The 18,650-nt window shown below is 36.9% G+C and overlaps 1 protein-coding gene across 8 annotated transcripts in view; it reads left to right on the top strand.

The window, feature by feature from the left end:
- The first annotated feature begins 13,167 nt into the window (after positions 1 to 13,167).
- kek5 (kekkon 5) overlaps positions 13,168 to 18,650 on the top strand; it is a 231,193-nt gene continuing 225,710 nt past the window's right edge. For all 8 annotated transcript variants that reach the window (XR_011396343.1, XR_011396344.1, XM_070109465.1 and 5 more), the window contains exon 1: positions 13,168 to 14,234. The gene's annotated coding sequence lies outside the window, so the exon portion shown is untranslated. The remainder of the gene's footprint in view (positions 14,235 to 18,650) is intronic.

Genomic DNA, 18,650 nt, shown 5'->3' on the forward strand with positions numbered 1-18,650 from the left:
AAACTGCATCAGATCTCAACACAGACGTACTACTACTCAGCGAACAGTACAAAACCCCAGGTAGTGACAGTAATTGGACCGAAGATAAAAGCTCAAAATCCGCGATATGGGTTTTTAGCAATATACCGTTTGAAGAAGCACCCAAAAGTCAAGATAATGGCTTTGTATATGCAAGGATAAAAGGCATACATTTTTATAGCTGCTACGCTGCTCCCAGCCTATCACTTACGCAATTTCAGGACATGCTCTTCAAGCTCACAACGCACGCGAGGGGTAAGGTACCGCTAGTGGTAGCCGGCGATTTTAATGCGTGGGCGGTCGAATGGGGAAGTAGCTTTACAAATGCGAGGGGTACAGCCCTACTATCATCATTCGCAAATCTCGACTTAGTACTTCTTAACAATGGACGCAAACCAACTTTTATTAAAGGCAGGGCGTCGTCTTACATTGACCTTACCTTTGTAAGTTCATCCATAGTTTCACAGATATCATGGCAAGTCTCCGAAGTATATACTCATAGTGACCACCAAGCCATAACGTTCGATATAAATCCGCGACATAGGCAAAGCCCCAGTAGTACGATGCCCAAAAATATGACAAAACGTTGGAAGATAAAAGCTTGCGATCTGGAAATGCTTGAATATGCCACTGGCCAAATCAATGAAGACACACGAGGTGATGCGCAGAGCCAAACGCAGAACATAACGAAATCCCTTACAATGGTCTGCAATGCCGCAATGCCACGAAAGAAAAACAGGGTAAACAAAGCACCCTCGTACTGGTGGTCCGAAGAAATCGCTAATCTGAGAACTGAATGCTTCAGGTTTAGACGTAGGCAACAACGGGCGAGAGGAAGACATGACTTTGGAGAACTCCTTATCAACTTCCGAAAAAAGCGGAAAGAACTACATAAAGCAATAGTGAAGAATAAGAAAAACGCTTTCAATCTGCTCCTGTCACAAGTAGAAAATGACCCCTGGGGAAAAGCTTACCAGATAGTGATGAGGAAACTGGGAAGATCAAGAAGACCCCCTATATCGCCCATCATCCTGCGCGAGATAGTTAGTGCCCTGTTTCCAAGATGTGAACCCATGCGAGTGCCAGTTTTTCGTATAAACACGGATGAAATCCCGGAAGTGTCCCATGAGGAATTGAAACATGCTGTGACAAGAATAAAGGTAGGAAAAGCACCTGGCCTGGACGGAATACCCAATTTCGTTATCAAGTACGTCTCAAAAAGAAAACCCGAACTGTTTCGTCAAGCGTATACAAGTTGTTTGAGGGAAGGGATTTTTCCCCAAGACTGGAAGCGGCAACGGCTAGTTCTTCTCCCAAAGGGTGACAAACCTCCGGGAGAACCCTCATCATATCGCCCTCTCTGCATGCTCAATACGGCAGGAAAGGTTCTGGAAACCATAATACGTAAACGGCTTGAAAAATACACCGAAGGAGACTGTGGATTGAACCCAATGCAGTTTGGCTTCCGGAAAGGACGAAGCACCGTGGATGCCATAGACACTGTGACAAAACTAGCAAAAAAAGCACTGGAAGGGAGTAGATGGCGGTGGGGTGATAAGCAATACTGCGTTGTCATTACCCTCGACATAAAGAACGCCTTCAACTCGGCCAAATGGACGCTAATTATAAGGGCCCTGAAAGAGCTAAAGGTACCGGATTACCTTTGTCGAATGGTTACGAGCTATTTCGAAAATAGAGTTCTGGTTTACGATACCGAACACGGTCCCGAAGCATACAAAGTTACTGGCGGTGTCCCACAGGGGTCAGTTCTTGGTCCTGTCTTGTGGAACATAATGTATGACGGAGTTCTAAGAGTAGCGGTGCCGAACACAGTAAAAATAGTAGGATACGCGGACGATATTGCGGTCGTAGTCGTAGCGAAAACTCTAAATGAGGCGAAGAATAACTGTAGTGAAGCCATAAGCCATATTAAAAACTGGCTGGAGAACGCCGGTTTAGAACTAGCAACACACAAAACTGAGGTGGTGCTAATGAGTAGTCGAAAGAAAGTTGAAACCATTGAGATCAGCATTGATGGGCATACCATAAAATCGAGCCCTTACCTCAAATATTTGGGAGTGATCCTGGACCACAGACTCTCATTCAAACAGCACCTAATCGCCACCCATAACAAAGCGGCGCGGTCTGTATCGGCAATCGCTAGGATAATGCCCAATACGCGGGGCCCCAGACAGCAGGTGAGAAAGCTACTGACATGTGTCAGTAACTCAATAATTCTGTATGCGGCACCAATTTGGCTACCAGCAACCAAATATAGTTCCTATATGAGAGGATTGGTCTCAACACACAGACTAGCATCACTAAGAACGTGCTGTGCGTTTAGAACGGTATCAGATGATGCAATAAGTGTTATATCAGGTAGACTACCCATAGACATTGCAGCTTTGCGTTGCTCATTAGTGCGTGATATTCGACACGTTAAAACATCCAACCAGTATGCTCAAGAACTTGGAAAAATCGAAGAGAAGTGCCTCACTCAATGGCAGAAAAGGTGGAATACGTCAAGTAAGGGAAGGTGGACCCACTCCTTGATACCCAATATCCAAGAGTGGACTATGCGCGAACACGGCGAGGTGAACTATTACCTCACACAGTTTTTATCTGGCCACGGCTGCTTCAGAGCATATCTATATAAATTCAAGCACGTTGAAACACCATACTGTACATACTGCGAAAACTACACTGAAACGGCAGATCACCTCGTGGTAAAATGTGTCCGTTTCCAAAATGAAAGACGAATACTATCCGATAAATTAGGGAAATCCCTACCAATATGTTCCACTGATGTGGTGCGTCATATGCTATCCTCCCAAAATGGCTGGGATACAGTAAGCGGTATAATATCGTATATCATGCAAAAGGCCCGCGAAGACGAAGTAGCTGAAAGACCGAGGGTGCAGTCCCGAGATGCATTACAAAACTAAGACGACCCCATAAGGAAATAGAAATAAAGAAGCATTACTGTGTATAATACCTGCCCTGCGAAGGAAAGCCTAACGGTAGTTCCGCAGGGAAGTACAGGTCTGAGAGCAAGGGGGTGATTTAGCACGTATGCGCTGTACACTTTATATTGTACAGTGAATCGGGCATAATTGATGGTATGGGCCATCAATATCTTTCGAAGATTTACACCCACCTTTGGCGTATCCATAAAAAAAAAAAAAAAAAAAAACACATGTAAAACTATGTATACATATGCACCGAGACACAAATACTAAGGCATATGACGTAAATATAGCTAACGAACCACTTAAAGTGTCCGAAGTCTACTTAAACGGTCGGTCTCGCCCATAATACAATCTTTTGATTCAGAAGAAGGATTAGACTTGAGAAAGTCAAGTATCAAATTTGATCCGGACTGAAAATAAAAAAAATACATTTTTGTTCAATACAAATACTTATTATCGCCTTCAAAATGGGATAGTTTTGAGCCAGTACAAGTATACCAATGCTTCATCCAATTTTTAATACACTTGTTCGAAGCCTCGGATCAGATGGCCTTCAGTGTCTGCATCAAATTTTGGTTTTTTCGGTTTCGTCTCAATTTTGGAATGCCATTCGCTAGATTGGACATATTCGACGTCATATTCATAAATCCACGTTTCGTGAACAGTAATGATATCTTTTATGAATATTGAGTTCTTAGCTACGTTGTCAAGCATCGCTTTTGTGACCTCTACTCGACTTAGTTTTTGCAAAATATTCAGGTCTTTTGGTCTAGCATTGACGCTTAAAACCCAAAACATTAACCAAAATGTGTTGATTCGACCGATAACAGACGTTGAGATCCTCTGCTAGTTCACTGATGCCAACACGACGATTGTCAAGTACTGTTCTTTAACTTTTTCGATCTTATCATATATATCATAGAGGAAGATGGTTAAGACACTATAATATTTGTGTTCGTGATAAAGTAGACCCTCTAAAATACCTCTGCAACATTTTCAACGATTCCAAAGTAAACACAAAACTTCACTCTACTCGTTGTTAATTAGTTTTCCATAGATTTATATATTTTTTTCTTGCAAAGTGTATATATGTAGACATGTACTTATATAGTTCTTATATAGTTAAGTAGAGAACATACTTCTCGGAATATATAACTTTACCAATCTGGGAAACGTCAAGTTCAGACTCCCACAATTATTGTAAGAGCAATCTTAACCAAGTTCAGAACAGAGTCAAGTTCGTTTCCAGCTTCCAGTTCATTTCCAGCAGGAATCTCTCTTATCTCCTTATGATAAAACCACTTTATACTCCACGAACACCTAAGATACCTCATGACACAAGTCAACAGTTTCCTTGTTCAAAATTATTGGATATGGAGCGAGAGTAGAATGTTTTTAAAGTTCCTATTACCGTTTAGTATTCGACAGTTCTTTCCTCACATCAGCAATAAACAACGGGCTTCGCAGACGTAACGAAGTTCTCGAAGTTAATCGACGAAAACACGTGTATCGTACTATGCTTTCAACATTCAAAACCTAAAGTTGCTCTGTAGTAAACCATGTCATCCAAATTTGATTCACAGAAACCTTTAGAATTCCTAAACTCCTCTCAACCTTACCACTGCTGGATGCTGTCTAATATTATTAACAACGAACAGAAGAGTCTCAAGTTGATCAAAAAAAAGGATCACATCTATCCAAAAAATTTGTAGAAACCAATTAAAACCAGCCTTCATTCGTCTCAAAACCATAACTACTTCACAAATCTATATTATATCGGTGAAACAAGCAACATGTTCTAGACTTCCATATGGACATCTTTTTTGAACCAATTAAGTTTACCCGAGCTCCACAAATAAGTTTACAAAACAGCTCTTTTCAATACAAATATTAAAAAGACTGACTGAACTACTCCCTCCTCCCTCGGATACAACAAAAAAGAAATGTGTATCTAACTAAAAACCCGAAGACATTTATCTAAGATCAAATTAAGAGAATTACCTACTTTGGCAAATACCAAAATTTTTATAACGCGCTTTGGATATTGCATATATGCCGCATTATCAAAACCTTACACAAGTTTTCTGTGAACAAATATTTTTTTTAATATTATATAAAACTAGCTTTAGTTAACAACAACATCTCTTTAAATTCGCCACAACAAATTTATACAGAAGATATTTTGATATTGATATGATGTGGCACGTGGCTATTTTACGACTATTGACCAGCCTAATGGCTTTTAACGCTTAGCCATTTCATGTGAAACGTGAAGTATTGTTTTAAGAACAAAGAATGCATCAACCGATTGAAACCTGATTAGAAAATGGTGACATTGTATAGGGCGACTAGAATATTGATTCTATTTGTCGCTTACGTGCTCTCAGCCGAATTATCTAACTTCTAAAAATGGAGCGAAAAACAATGGACAGAATACAAACTTAAATAACTCGCATGTGTGGTATCTAAACATATATTATATGTATATACTTATTGTATTAAAATATACAATGCGCGAAATTTTCTTAACCTCTTTTATTCTGTAGTGCAATATTTTCTTACTTTTTTTTCTTGTTTCCCTGTTTTTTCTCTATGGCACTTTCCCATTGTATTGGTCAGTTTATTTATATACATATATCTCTTTGTTTATATTTTGTTCGAAGTTAAAATAATTCTATATTTATCAACTTTCAATTAAGTCTTTGTTTTTACTCTACGCTTCGACATATTCGTGCTTTCTATCGTATAATCTAATGAAAATCAGCCTATCATTTGATTAAATTTTTTATTGTGGAAAAACTAAGTTGGATCCTCACCATTATAATTTTTGAAAATCTCTAAAATTTCTCCCACGTTCCTTTGGACTTTCATCAATACGCTAGGGCTAGATGAGTCGCTGTGACTTAGGGGAGGGCACAATAGACCATAGGTCGCGGTGCATACCTCAATCACTATCTATCTATCCTTTGGACTTTTAAAAAACAATGAATCGTTAAAGAATTATTAGTGCTTAGGTCCGATTTAAAACGCTGCCGCCATAACGAAACCAGTGTCGATCTCGGTAGTTTTAACACCATAATGAGCAAGTGTAAATATATTTTTCTACAATCAAAAAGCACCATAAAAATGTACTAAAATGTATGCTCACAAAAGGTTATAGCGGGGAAAATTTCTACACTAAAAATAAAAATTGAGAATACATGACTGTGGTCTAGACCTTTGGTTACGGGTAAATCCTTTTGGTGACTGGCTACACTCATAGTCATTCATTAGAGATTAAATCGAACTCTATTCGAAGGTCAGGGACCTGCTGTTACTTTAAGTTGGATGAAAACATGTGGGACGGACAAGCTAACTGAACTGAATGCATCTTATAATATTTCTTTGGAAACAAAAAAATTTAAAATTGATAAAAATTTTACGGATTTGTTAGATTTAATCAAGCAAAATCAAGAGCTAAATCAGCATAGAGATCTGTTAACTAATAATTGATCTTAATTTGCCGACGGAACTTTTAAGTTTATGCTCAAAATTAAATTCAGAAACGGATTGAGTCTTGGGTCTATCAAACGAAGGCGAATTAACCATTCTCACAACTGTCGGATTCATGACACCGATAGGGCTCTGGAATAATATATCTGACCAAAAATTGTAAATCCGGCAGCATTTCTGCCTCCGGTATAATTGGGGAACCTTTACTATCGTCAATCTCGCCAGTAAATTTTCGATTAGGCTTGAGGGTTAGTTCACATGACACGGTTGATAGTCATAATTATGAAGTTGTATACCATTTGTCATATCAGGTGACTAGAAAAACATTAGAAACAATGTCAAGCTAAATATCAAACTTTTTGTGCTGAGTATACGAATGAGAGTAAAATCACAAAAGATTAATACTGCATAAGAGTATCTCAACCTAATCGTCAAAATATATATAAGAGAAGAGTTTATGATAACAAAACTCAAGGAGGAAAGGTTTTTATTTTTACATATTGATATTTTCTTATTTTTTCGAGCTTCATACCAAATTTTTAAAGAACTCAACTCATTTGGCACTCAGTGTAAAATAGTTTTTCTAGCTTCTTTGATTCTGGTTAAGCATACGCCGCACACTGTATGAGTATATGTCTATGAGATCCTACGAGCTTATTACAGAGATACGTGAAAATTTCAACGCCGCATGTCTCACTTAGCCTAAGAGATTTGTACACACATACATACACACACAGAGACTACAACACGCATACATGCGCACTTAATACAGACATATTGTTCTGTGAAAAGACAAACTGATAACCAATAATAGATAATGGCATTTTGTTGTAACATTCGATTGCCGCCGTGCTGTGCTGCAACTGATGCGGCACGTTGCATGAACGAGTAAGCGCCAAGCAAGCGTAAATGTGTGTGTGTGTGTGGTAGTGAAATATTATATCATGGAATGAAAGTAAAAGAACATATATTACATGCCACATGCAACAGCGGAGGATTAGGGAAGTGTGTGTGCTGGAAAAATGGCAAGGGCGTTTAATGTTTGACTTTCACCAATTTGTGGAACACACACACACTTCTACACAATTAAAGCACCGAAAATACGCTGTTATTAACATGCAACGCGGCTACTGACGTGGCGCAACGCCGGCGTAAGTCAAGTAATTTGAGGTAACTGTGAGGGAGCATGTGCTCCAACTGTACGTGCAACTATGTCTTTCTATGTAATGGTGTGTGCATATTTTTATGTGCTCCGGCAACCACAATACGCCATTAATGTTTGGTGTACAAACGTATAGCCGAAAATGAAAAATCGAACGTGTGGCATGCAACACAACCACCGCTGCACACAAACACACATACATACGTACAAGGTTTGCCGCGCGCGCTATGCTATTGCTGTCACTAGGTAAATTTGCTTTACGCGTTCGCCCGCATCAGCTTTGTGGTGTGGGGAAGGCAGCAATCGACAAGTATCTGCAACAGCAGCATCAGCACCGTTGCGGAGTCAGCAACTCCTGTTGGTTTTACTGCTGCGTTAAGCCCACTTCAATAGCGGTGTAATCCAATATATTGCTTGCCATATGCAGCGTGCGCACACACACACGCCCATAGACTCACGTACACCAATACTAATATGCGTAAGCGCGAAACGTCCATCGCTTCGTTGGCATATGAATTGAATGGACAAGCGGGCGTGCAACCGCGTGCGCTTTGTTGCACGTGCCGCAACTCAATCTGCGCCGCCGCCTGACTCTGCTCTCAACACGGACACTTATTGCCCGCCAAGAAGCTGTGTGCTCACTTTTTCTACCTTTTCTCTCCTCTCTCTGCCCTTGCATCGGGCTTCCGCTGTGGCATACAAATTTGCTTTTGTTGCAAACGGCGGCCAGCGTGTAAATTTAATAAAAATAAAAACAAATTCCTCACATGTGCGCGCATTACCAAATATTGCTTACATATTGTTGCTTGGCGAAGCCATAACTCTAATGCAACCCCATATTGACTGCGGCATACGCATACAAATGTATGTATGTGTGTGTGTGTGAGTGCATGCAACTTTATATGGCGGTCTCGTGCATGTCGTAGGTGCTGAAAATATATTGGTTTGATTATTATCAATACTACAACCAAGCGCCCTGCAGTTGCATACGTTTATTTATTTATGAATATACAGGGTTCTCAAAAGGGATTGGTCTACAATACATTGGCAGCGCTAAGCAGTAAGTCAACGCTTGAAAAGCGTGACTTTTCGCCGTTCATAAATATTAATGGCTTACATAAGTTCTTCAAAACTCAAACCACCGTTATCTTAGAGACGAAGGCCTCAAGGAGGTTTATTATCTTCCACACTCTTAAACATCGAGTTCAAACTAACGGAGGAAATTACATAAGAGCAACACAGCATGCACTATGTATATATTTTCATAATCAGTATCACAAAAAAAAAAAATATTAAGAGACCCCCAATCTCGTCCCGTTAGAATTTTTTTTATCTATCTTAGCGAAATATTACAGCAGCCGAGATGTCGGACTGAAACTCTTTTCGAGAAAGGTTTGACGAAGAGGCAAGAGAATCTCTGTGTATAACGGTGTTTTTTAGACGTGTGGTTTTCAATGAGACTATTTTTTTTTCGGAGATGATCTGTGTGACAGCGTTTACTTGATTTACACTCCATTTATTTTGTCATTTCATAATAAACAGATTTACTACGGAACAACGTTTGCAAATCGTGCAAATTTATTACCAAAAAAAAAATACAAATTTACAAGAAAATTGTGTTCAGCGTGAAGCTCTCAATCGGTTGAATGGGTACGTTAACTTGATTAAGTATTACTACGCGGGAGTGATAAGACATTTAAGTCTCCTCTATGGTACGGACTGACGGACGCCTAATCTGTTCCATATGTCTTAGTTTTGTCATGATTGAGGCCGCCGCTTTGCTGATAGCTTTCCTAATTCTAACTGCACTGACACCTAAGTGTCGTCAAGTTTTCCATCATAAAACTACCGCCGAGTAAAGTTTTAAGTTTTTCCCTTGTACTCGAAAAGCGAGGGCGATAAAAAAAAACATGCTCAGGGTCTTCTATGCACTCTGTACACATTGGACAGTTCAGACTAAAATCATGAAGGAATCTGTACAGGTAGTTAGTATCTTAAGCAGTCATGTCCACTTAGTATTTGGATAAGATGGAAACCCAGGATCCCCATATCGTCTGTCTATCCACGGGTGGATGTCCGGTATAAGTCTGTAGGTCCACCGTTCTCTGAGTTAGGTTAGCCACCGCTGCTGCTATAGTGATAAGCTTTTGACTCTCTCTACTCTTTTGGCTCCTATAGATGACTCTGGTAACTTGCGATGGAGTGATGGGATAAACAAGCCATTGTTGAGATGCTGTTACTGTATCAAAAAGTTACTGTTTGGTGTGCTCTACGGGCAGAGGTAATCATTGTTCCATATTTCTTAATGAAGCTGGCCCTAAAGTTACGGACAATAGGGAACACCAGAGAGTCATGATTAATGGCTTTTTCGTGTCTGAACGACCTTTGCAAATCTTTAGTGAAAAGATATTTTTGGAGCACCGCCTAAGTCAATAGGTTGTGGAATCACGTCAATACAATTCAGGTGCTATAAATATACATACATATATAAATATGGTCAGTACTCATATTCTATGACGCCGTCGGCAGCAGTTTGAACATTTCCAGAATTGGATTTGGAATTCCGCAAAATAAGTTCGGAATCGAAAAATTATAAGTCCGAATGTCTCCTTAAGATATAATTCAATCCATCAATATGTTCGTGCACTTTTTCTTGAAGAGTTTTCAAGCGCGGTAGAAAACGGATCTTTCTAAAAGGGAATATATAAGTCACATTGTAGTATCTAAAGCTATGTCGTAAATTTGTTAAAAAGTTAAAAAAAAAAATCAAATGAAAATTTTCATAATAACCCCCAAAACCTTATAATTAACATCGACACTACCTTATTCTAACCCCCTGTATAAGTATTCACCCCTTTGTACTCTCCCACATGGCCGCTTGCTGGCTATCAATGAGCTGTAATAAATTGCCTTGTATTTCCTTCTCTCCACATCACTGCTCCGCTCTGCCATTCGTCTTACCATACCGCCCATACTACGCCACCCTTCGTTAGTGCGTATTTTATTGTTCGAAAACTAATTAGTGGCGCATTGCACATTTTTCAAATCTTATTGGCATCTAATTGACGCTAACGCAATGAAGATATTCTCAGTTAATATTTTATTGCTCGCAATTGAGAGACAATTTTCATTCTAGGCATTCAGTTCCGCTAATTGCTTGTGTGAAAATGCTCACCATTTGTATGTACTTGTATGTATGTGTGTTGCAGTGGTGCTAACAAATATTGGAATTTTGTTAATTAATTGAAGAAATTTATTTATCTGTGGATTTTATTAAGCTGTTGTTGTGCGTTTGATTAAAGAATATCGAATAACATACTATAATGCATTGTGATCCAAGGTTTGGGAGTAAGGATTTGGCGTTATGACGTATTAAGTACCAAAACCTTCAGCATCTTTGACAGCAATAGCCTCGGTTTATCGGTAAACAGCGATTATTTTTTGTAAAATTTTCCGAATATGAGGTTTGTTATCTCTGTTTTCTATTCATCAAAATATGAGATTTCTTAATATATTGTAGTTATTATGAGGACTTAGCGCTTAGAATACTGTGATTCAGTTCTGAAAATAGACCAAATCGATAGATGCCTTTCCGTCTCAAAAATAAAGATTTCTGTTGCCACTCCGCCGGTATTAAAAAAAAATACTACTTTTAGAAACAAAATTTCCAATAATGTTCACAGGCATCTCAAAATATTTCGTATTCCTTACATTCTTACGATTTGAGCAAGAAATTTTTCTCCCATTCCTTACCATTTCTCGAAGGAAACATCGGAGACGATTTAGCCGTGTCTGTGTGTGCGCCCGTCTGTATATACGCGAAGTAGTCCCTAAATTTTTGAGACATCGTGCTGTAATCGGAACCGCCGGTATCGGATCACTATGAAATATTGCTGTCTTTTAAACTGACTGATCATCATCAAGTTCTTGTATGGAAAGTCTTATTATTTGGCAAAATGTCTTTATAAAATTTGGCACAGATCATTTTCTAAGGTAACGCTAAAATCTCTGATCAAAGTGTTGGACCACCATAGCAGACAGCTGCAATAAAAATTTACCGATAAATATATAATACTATCTAACGAACTTTCGGTAAGCATTTGAAGTGAATTGTTATTTCCGTTTGATTATCAACATTTTACGAACATATATTACTCTAGGATGCAGGATTGTATTTTGCTGACAGTTGTCACAATAAAAAAAATTGCATTTGTCATAAATATAGTGAAACAGACCTAACTCAAATAAAGGTTTGACTTTGCAAATTAAACCAAAATTCCTTTTAATGAATTCAGAATCAGTGTTTAAAATAAAATTTGACTAATGAACGCGAATAATGTCATTATAAATCACTTAAGCGATGACATGAGGAAGCGAAAATAAATTGAAGTGAAATTTCAGCCTTTTCAATAATAAACCAACGATTAACCTCCTCCCGCACACAACGCTCATAGTTGCGGAATTAGCCGAGTCGTGAAAGCCAAGTGGGTTTTAAAGCGTGAAATTATAAAACTGCTCAGATTTAAACTTCTTAAATTTTTTGTATAATAATTCATGCCAAAGGTTGGGAAGATAAATATATTGTCATATAAAAAAGTTTTCCATACAAGAACTTAGACTTCGGTGGTCCGATAGTGGTACGCTGTCAGCGGATCTGACAAATAAGCAGCTTCTTGCGTAGATGCACTGTTCAAGACACAAAAAATAGTTTTGATATCAAACAGTTCTTTAAATTTTTATAACCTTCATTTAACAAAACTAGGAGCACCTTAAGCTTTCAAAACCATAGTATTAACATGAAGACTAAAATTAAGCCTCCCAGCACATCACCCACAAAATTTAAAACGTTTATTCTTAAGTGATACCATTCATCTATAATTTTCTCAGTTTCGATGCAAAAACGGGCTGTGTACTTTAATTTTTAATATTTATTTTTCTGCTTTGCATTTCTGCAATTCAGTTCAATATCATTTTATTTATGTACGTGAAAATAATACTTTTTCAAACTCAAAAGCCATCAAACACTACAAAAATACGCTGCATTTTTCACCCAAAAAATATATTTCCCCTTTACTAACGTAGGCAACACTCTTCGCTAAGCAGCCCACGAGTCATACATCAAATTCGCCTCATAACTGTGGCATACTTTTAGGCAAACTCCCCCATGCACTGAGTAGCCAGAACAGCTGTTCAGAGACAACATTTCGGCCACTCTTCGCCGCACACAACAACTTCGCTGCTGCAAAACACACACACAAAAGAGAGACACGCAATCCAGCAGCTGAATTGCACGAGAAAGAGAGCACATTTGCTCACTGCTAAATGCACCGATTGGCATTGCCAGCTGCAAACAACTTCGTCGTCGCCACTTACTAGCACTCTACTAAAATAAAACAACAACTACAACTCACCATGTGCCCTAGCAGCTGGCTGAAAACTAGACTGGCGCTGCTGCTGCAACAGCGACCGCATCGTATACACCGCTGCTACCTTCGTCATTCGTACGCCGTTGATTCGGCTTCACCGCTGTTGTTTCTGCTGCGGCCGTGCCAGCTGCCTGACACTTCAGTTGTTTCTTAAAAGCCGGTCGAAGCTGTTGTGAAGAGTCGGTTAGTGCGCGTTCGATGTGCGAATTTTTATTTATTGGTGCTCGCTACCAACAATAATAACAACAACACATTATCGAAGTGAAGTGCATACGAATTTTTTCGATTTACGAAGTTATTTGGTAGAAATACTAAAAGTGCAGCGAAGTAAATTTGGCTTACTTATGCGAGAAGGTATCCCAAAAAAATAATTGGCGCTAAATCTAAAGCGCATGAAGAATTAAACAAGTAAAGCGGAAAAAATTTACAATTGCCTGCATTTTTGTTTACATTTACGTGGAGGCCAGAAAAAAAAGAATTTAACGCTGTGAAAGGTGAATAATACAAAGCTAAAACGATGTAATGAAAAGCAACAAACGAAATTAAAGTGAAGTACCTACATATTTAACGACAAAAAAAGTGACGATGCCGAGGCAAAAGAATAAGCAAAGGCAGTGAGTGAAGTGAAGTGAAAGAAAGTAACACGAAACTAATGTGTTTGGGTAGCAAAAGCGAAGAGTAAGAAGAAGACAAGCAAAGCAAATGTCGAAAATGTAGAAATGTGGAGGAGCAGTGCAAATGCAATTGGAGTAAATACATACATACATACATACACATATGCACAAGTGTTGTTATTCAAGCAACGCGAATGAGTACAGTGATGCGCTTTGCAATTGTTACAAATTAATTTAATTGGAGTACTCAACAATTGAGGTGAAAAAAATTGTAAAACAAAAAAAAAGAATATAACAAAAACAAAAGCGTAGCAAATACGTATGCGAAGTGTGTGTAAAGAATACATTAAAAATTGCTATAAATCAAGTGAAATTAATGTGAGCGGAAAGTGTAATTGAAACAAAGTGAAAAAAATATTTAAACAAAGTGCAAAGAAATAATTGAAAAAAAAGTTATAATAATTAACTGAATAAACAAGTGGAATACTATTAGCAAAAGCCAGCTTGTGTTAGTGCTAATGAAAACGTGCCAACTAATATTCAAACAAAAAAGGTAAATAAATGTTTTTGTATAAATATGCATACATATGTATGTATGTACAAACATTTAGTATATAGCTTTATTCATTTAATTAAACAAGCAGTGAAGTAGCGTGTATATTTGACATTGAAGGCATAATTATTTAATGACAAATAATTCAAAAAACAAAATAATAATAAATATATGTATATCTAAGTCAATATAAATAACGTCAGCAAACTGAGATCGAAATTTTATAATGAAGCTTATTTGGTATAATTACATTTTACTATTGCAGCATATTGTAACTAGTATATATGTAGGTATAGCCTTTCCGTTTTCGAATTCCCACTCGAGAGCCACTTAGTATTAAGTACATCTTCATTGAGAAGCACGAATATACAAAAAATTGTATTTAAAATTTTTTTTCAAAAATATAAAAGAGCAACAAAATAATTAACTGTAAATTTAATTTTAAAAAATAAATACATAAAGGTATACTTAAATCAATTAAATAGCCTAACCTAAAAGATAAAAATAAATAAAACTTAAATTCAAAAAAAAAAAAAAAAATATAACACCTGACTGGAACAAGCTATGCTTGGCAGGTTTTTTTTTTGATAGCATAAAAGGGTATGAAAACATCGTATCTTCAATTTGATCGGTCAGTTTGTATGGCAGCTATATGCTATAGTAGTCCGATCTGAACAATTTGTTCGGATATTGTAGCACTATCTGAAGAAATAAACAATATCAAATTACGTGAGGATATCTCGTCAAATAAAAGAGTTTTACATAAAAGAACTTGATTTGGTTCGATCAGTTTGTATGGAAACTATATGTTATAGTACTCCGATCTCAACAATTTGTAACTCTGGTTTGGGCAATAATATGTGCCCAATTTTAAGAAGAAATCTTGTCAAGTAAAAGAGGTTTCCACATAAGGACTTCAATTTGATCGTTCAGTTGGTATGACTGCTATAACATATAGTTATTCAATCCAAACAATTTATTCGGAGATTTTAGCGTTATCTTTGAAAATAATTCACGCCAAACTTCATGAAGATATTTTGCCAAAAAAATTAGTTTTTCATTCAAGAACTTGATTTTGATCGTTCAGTTTGTATGGTAGTTATATGCTATAGTGGCCGGGTATCGGCGTTTCCGCCAAACGCGAAGCTCCTTGGAGAAAAAAGGGTGTGTGCAAAACTGCAGGTCGATATCTCAAAAATGGTTTCGGATATACCATATACATACATATACAGATATACGGACTTAATCGTCTTGGTTCGTCACGCTGATCATTGTCAAACTAGTTTTCTATGAATTCTGCTTAACAGTAATAATATCCTTTAAAGAAATATCAATCCTTTAGGCTTCAAATCAGTATTTCTTACATCTTGTTGTCAAAACTATTGCTTTGATATTTATTTTTAAGAAATACATACATACGAGTATGTAATGTTTCAGTACTTTAGTTGGCATAGTGTTGATTTACCGTTAAATTTTTGGAGGCATTTTTGAAAGCAACAAGTGCTACAATAAACGGAATTTTAATAAAACAAGTTGAGATTGAGGTTATTACTTCATTTAACCGATTTATAAAAACCATAAATCGAATGCATTTTTTAATTTGCATAATCTTAAGCTGGCTTTAGCCCTTAAAATAGCTACATTGAAGACACTTTTGAAAATTTTATTAGTTATATTATTATCCTGAGAAAATTTTGCTAACAAAAAATCACAATAAAACAACAGCAAAAGCTACAACCTCAAATTTAGACGAAAGTATATATTACCACATATTTTATAGCTACCAAAAAGTAATAATAAACAAAAGGTCAAATTGCTAGGAATATGACCTTTCTTGAGAAAAAAAAGCAACAAAATACATTTTTTTAAAATGCACCAAGCTACATACAAACATAGTTGTGTATATATACGATATATACTTATATGAACAAATCAGCTCATCTTAACCTTCCACAGAAAAACTAAATTCTCACCTGCATCTATTAAAATAAATGAATATTTTAATGGTTGAGGTAAACGTTTATTGTCTACAATTTAAATAATAATTAAAATAGAATTGTCTGAGCCATTCGAAACGATTGCCTTTTAAGTGCATATGGATGCAGTGACTAAAGCAGCATGGCAAACCCGTACGCTGCGGCATCCCCAGCACCTCATCCCATATGCCACCACATTCGTGTCGTGACCAGCGTTGAACCGACTGGATCAACCGGTTTACAAATACACACACATAATTTTTTACACAACCGCATGTATGTATGTGTGTGTGTGTGTCTGAACAAATATTGAAATGTCTGCGACCACAACCAGTCGGAGGCGCATGCAGTCAACCAGTCAAATGTCAGTTAGTCAGCCAGAAAACCAAAGTAATAACCAGCAAAAGACACAGACAACATAGCGTGCAACATCGAGCAGCTTCATTTGGGGCAGTTGCAAGCGCTTTGTTGCAGCTTTGTAGCGAAGTAAAGGCTGCAGCGCAAGCCAGCGTGGATTTTCATACAAAAGTGCATTTATATAAATACATATGTATATATGGTAGATATATTCATATATTTATATGGAAAAAAAAAAATGTCTATCGTTTGTCTATATATGTATGTACATATGTATATATACATATATGAGAGAGTGTACTTGAACATTTACGTCATTGCAAAATGCCAATTATATATTCCTATTTTTTTTCCATTGCATATAACGTGTTTTTCCTAATGTACTTGGTGGGCTGCTGTGTCCAGCATATCCAGTCCATCGTCGAAATAATAATTTCCAACGTTCACTCAATCTGAAATATTTGCACTGCTCCCCCCTTTGCACGCCACCACTTGACTTCGCTAGCGCGCGCTTTGTTTTCTCAACTGCTTTAGTTGAGTGCACTACTTCGAGTATTTATTTATTTTAATTTATTATTGCATTATTCTAGTTTTTGTTTGCCCACTCCGTTATGCTTTGCTTGGCAAGAAATACAACAGCAGCAGCAATTACTTGTATTTCTATTTATACCAGATGTTTTTGTTGCTACTATTAATATACACTTGTGACTGGCGGAATTATGCGCTTGATTAAGGCGAAGCAAAGAAAATATTCAAATGCCTAGAAACAGTTGAAAAAAGGTTATGGTATAAAAAATTGATCAAATATTACATGCAGAATATTTTTACCGTTAATTGTATGTAAATAAAATTTTTTTGTGCTTTATGAATTACTGCCATTCATAAAACTTTGTCACCAAAGTGAATAAAAGTTATTGTAAATAAAAAAATGAACGAATTAAATGGTTAAAATTGAAATAATATGGGTAAACAAATATAAGATAAAATATAAAAAAAAAATATATAAAATATTTATATAAATAATAAAATATATGTACATAAATTCAACTGAAATTCTCATATTAGGTACCATATATAGGGGCTAGGCGTAGTATTGACCCGATTTTTATCTATTTTAAGTACAAGAACACAATATTATTACAGAGAGACGCTCTCTGAATTTCTTAAAGCTTTCTCACTTGTTGACCGGTATATACAGTTTAAAGTCAAGCAGAAGTTCGAAAATCTTTATATTAAGTGTAAGGGGGGCTAAAGTAAGTATTGACGCTATTTAACCCAATTGTGCCACAAGTTCACACATTTATCAGGAAAAGATTCTCTCTAAATTTCAATAATATACAGTTTTATCGATATTTTCGATACTTGAAAAGTAAAACCATAATTCGAAATTTGCATTAAAACTGAGTGCGCCGCCTCTAGATGTTAAAAAAAATTTTTTTGTCCAAAAATTTTGTTTTTTTATAATCTATAGATTTTACCTTCAGGCTAAGCAACAAAATTTTTTTTTTCGCTCCACCCTAGTATACATACATATACATATATCGAATGAAATAATTCTAACTAAAAATAAATAATTTACATTAAAGAAATTACAAATCACATACAAATTTAAGAGTTCTGCTCATAAAAAATTCTAAAATCAAAGCTTCAATTCATGAAGTCATGACTCATAATGACAAACTTTCTGACGAATCCACTATAAAAATTCATTACCGAACTGCTGTAAATGCAAAAAAATGAGAAATTACTTCAACATTTAAAAAGTAAACCACACTTCCCACGAAATACGCATAGGAAAATGTGCCTGGATTCCAGCCCACGCGCTTACCTTTGCTCACTACCACACGCCACTTAACCGATTATCCGTTACAGTCTTATTCCGTGCGCCTTCCGCGCTCCCCCTTCGTTCAATCACTCGCACGCCTGCTTGTTGGGTGAGTTATTGGCAAATACGCGCAAACCAGTTTTGAAGCGTCATCAGCAGCCAGCACACACAATCCAATTCGCAAAAGATTTAAGCGACGCCTCATTGGGGCAACCAAAACAAAAATAAAGCCAAAGACAAAAACAGAAGAAAAACAAA

Source organism: Bactrocera oleae, chromosome 5 (genome assembly GCF_042242935.1).
Source record: "Bactrocera oleae isolate idBacOlea1 chromosome 5, idBacOlea1, whole genome shotgun sequence".
Classification (NCBI taxonomy): domain Eukaryota; kingdom Metazoa; phylum Arthropoda; class Insecta; order Diptera; family Tephritidae; genus Bactrocera; species Bactrocera oleae.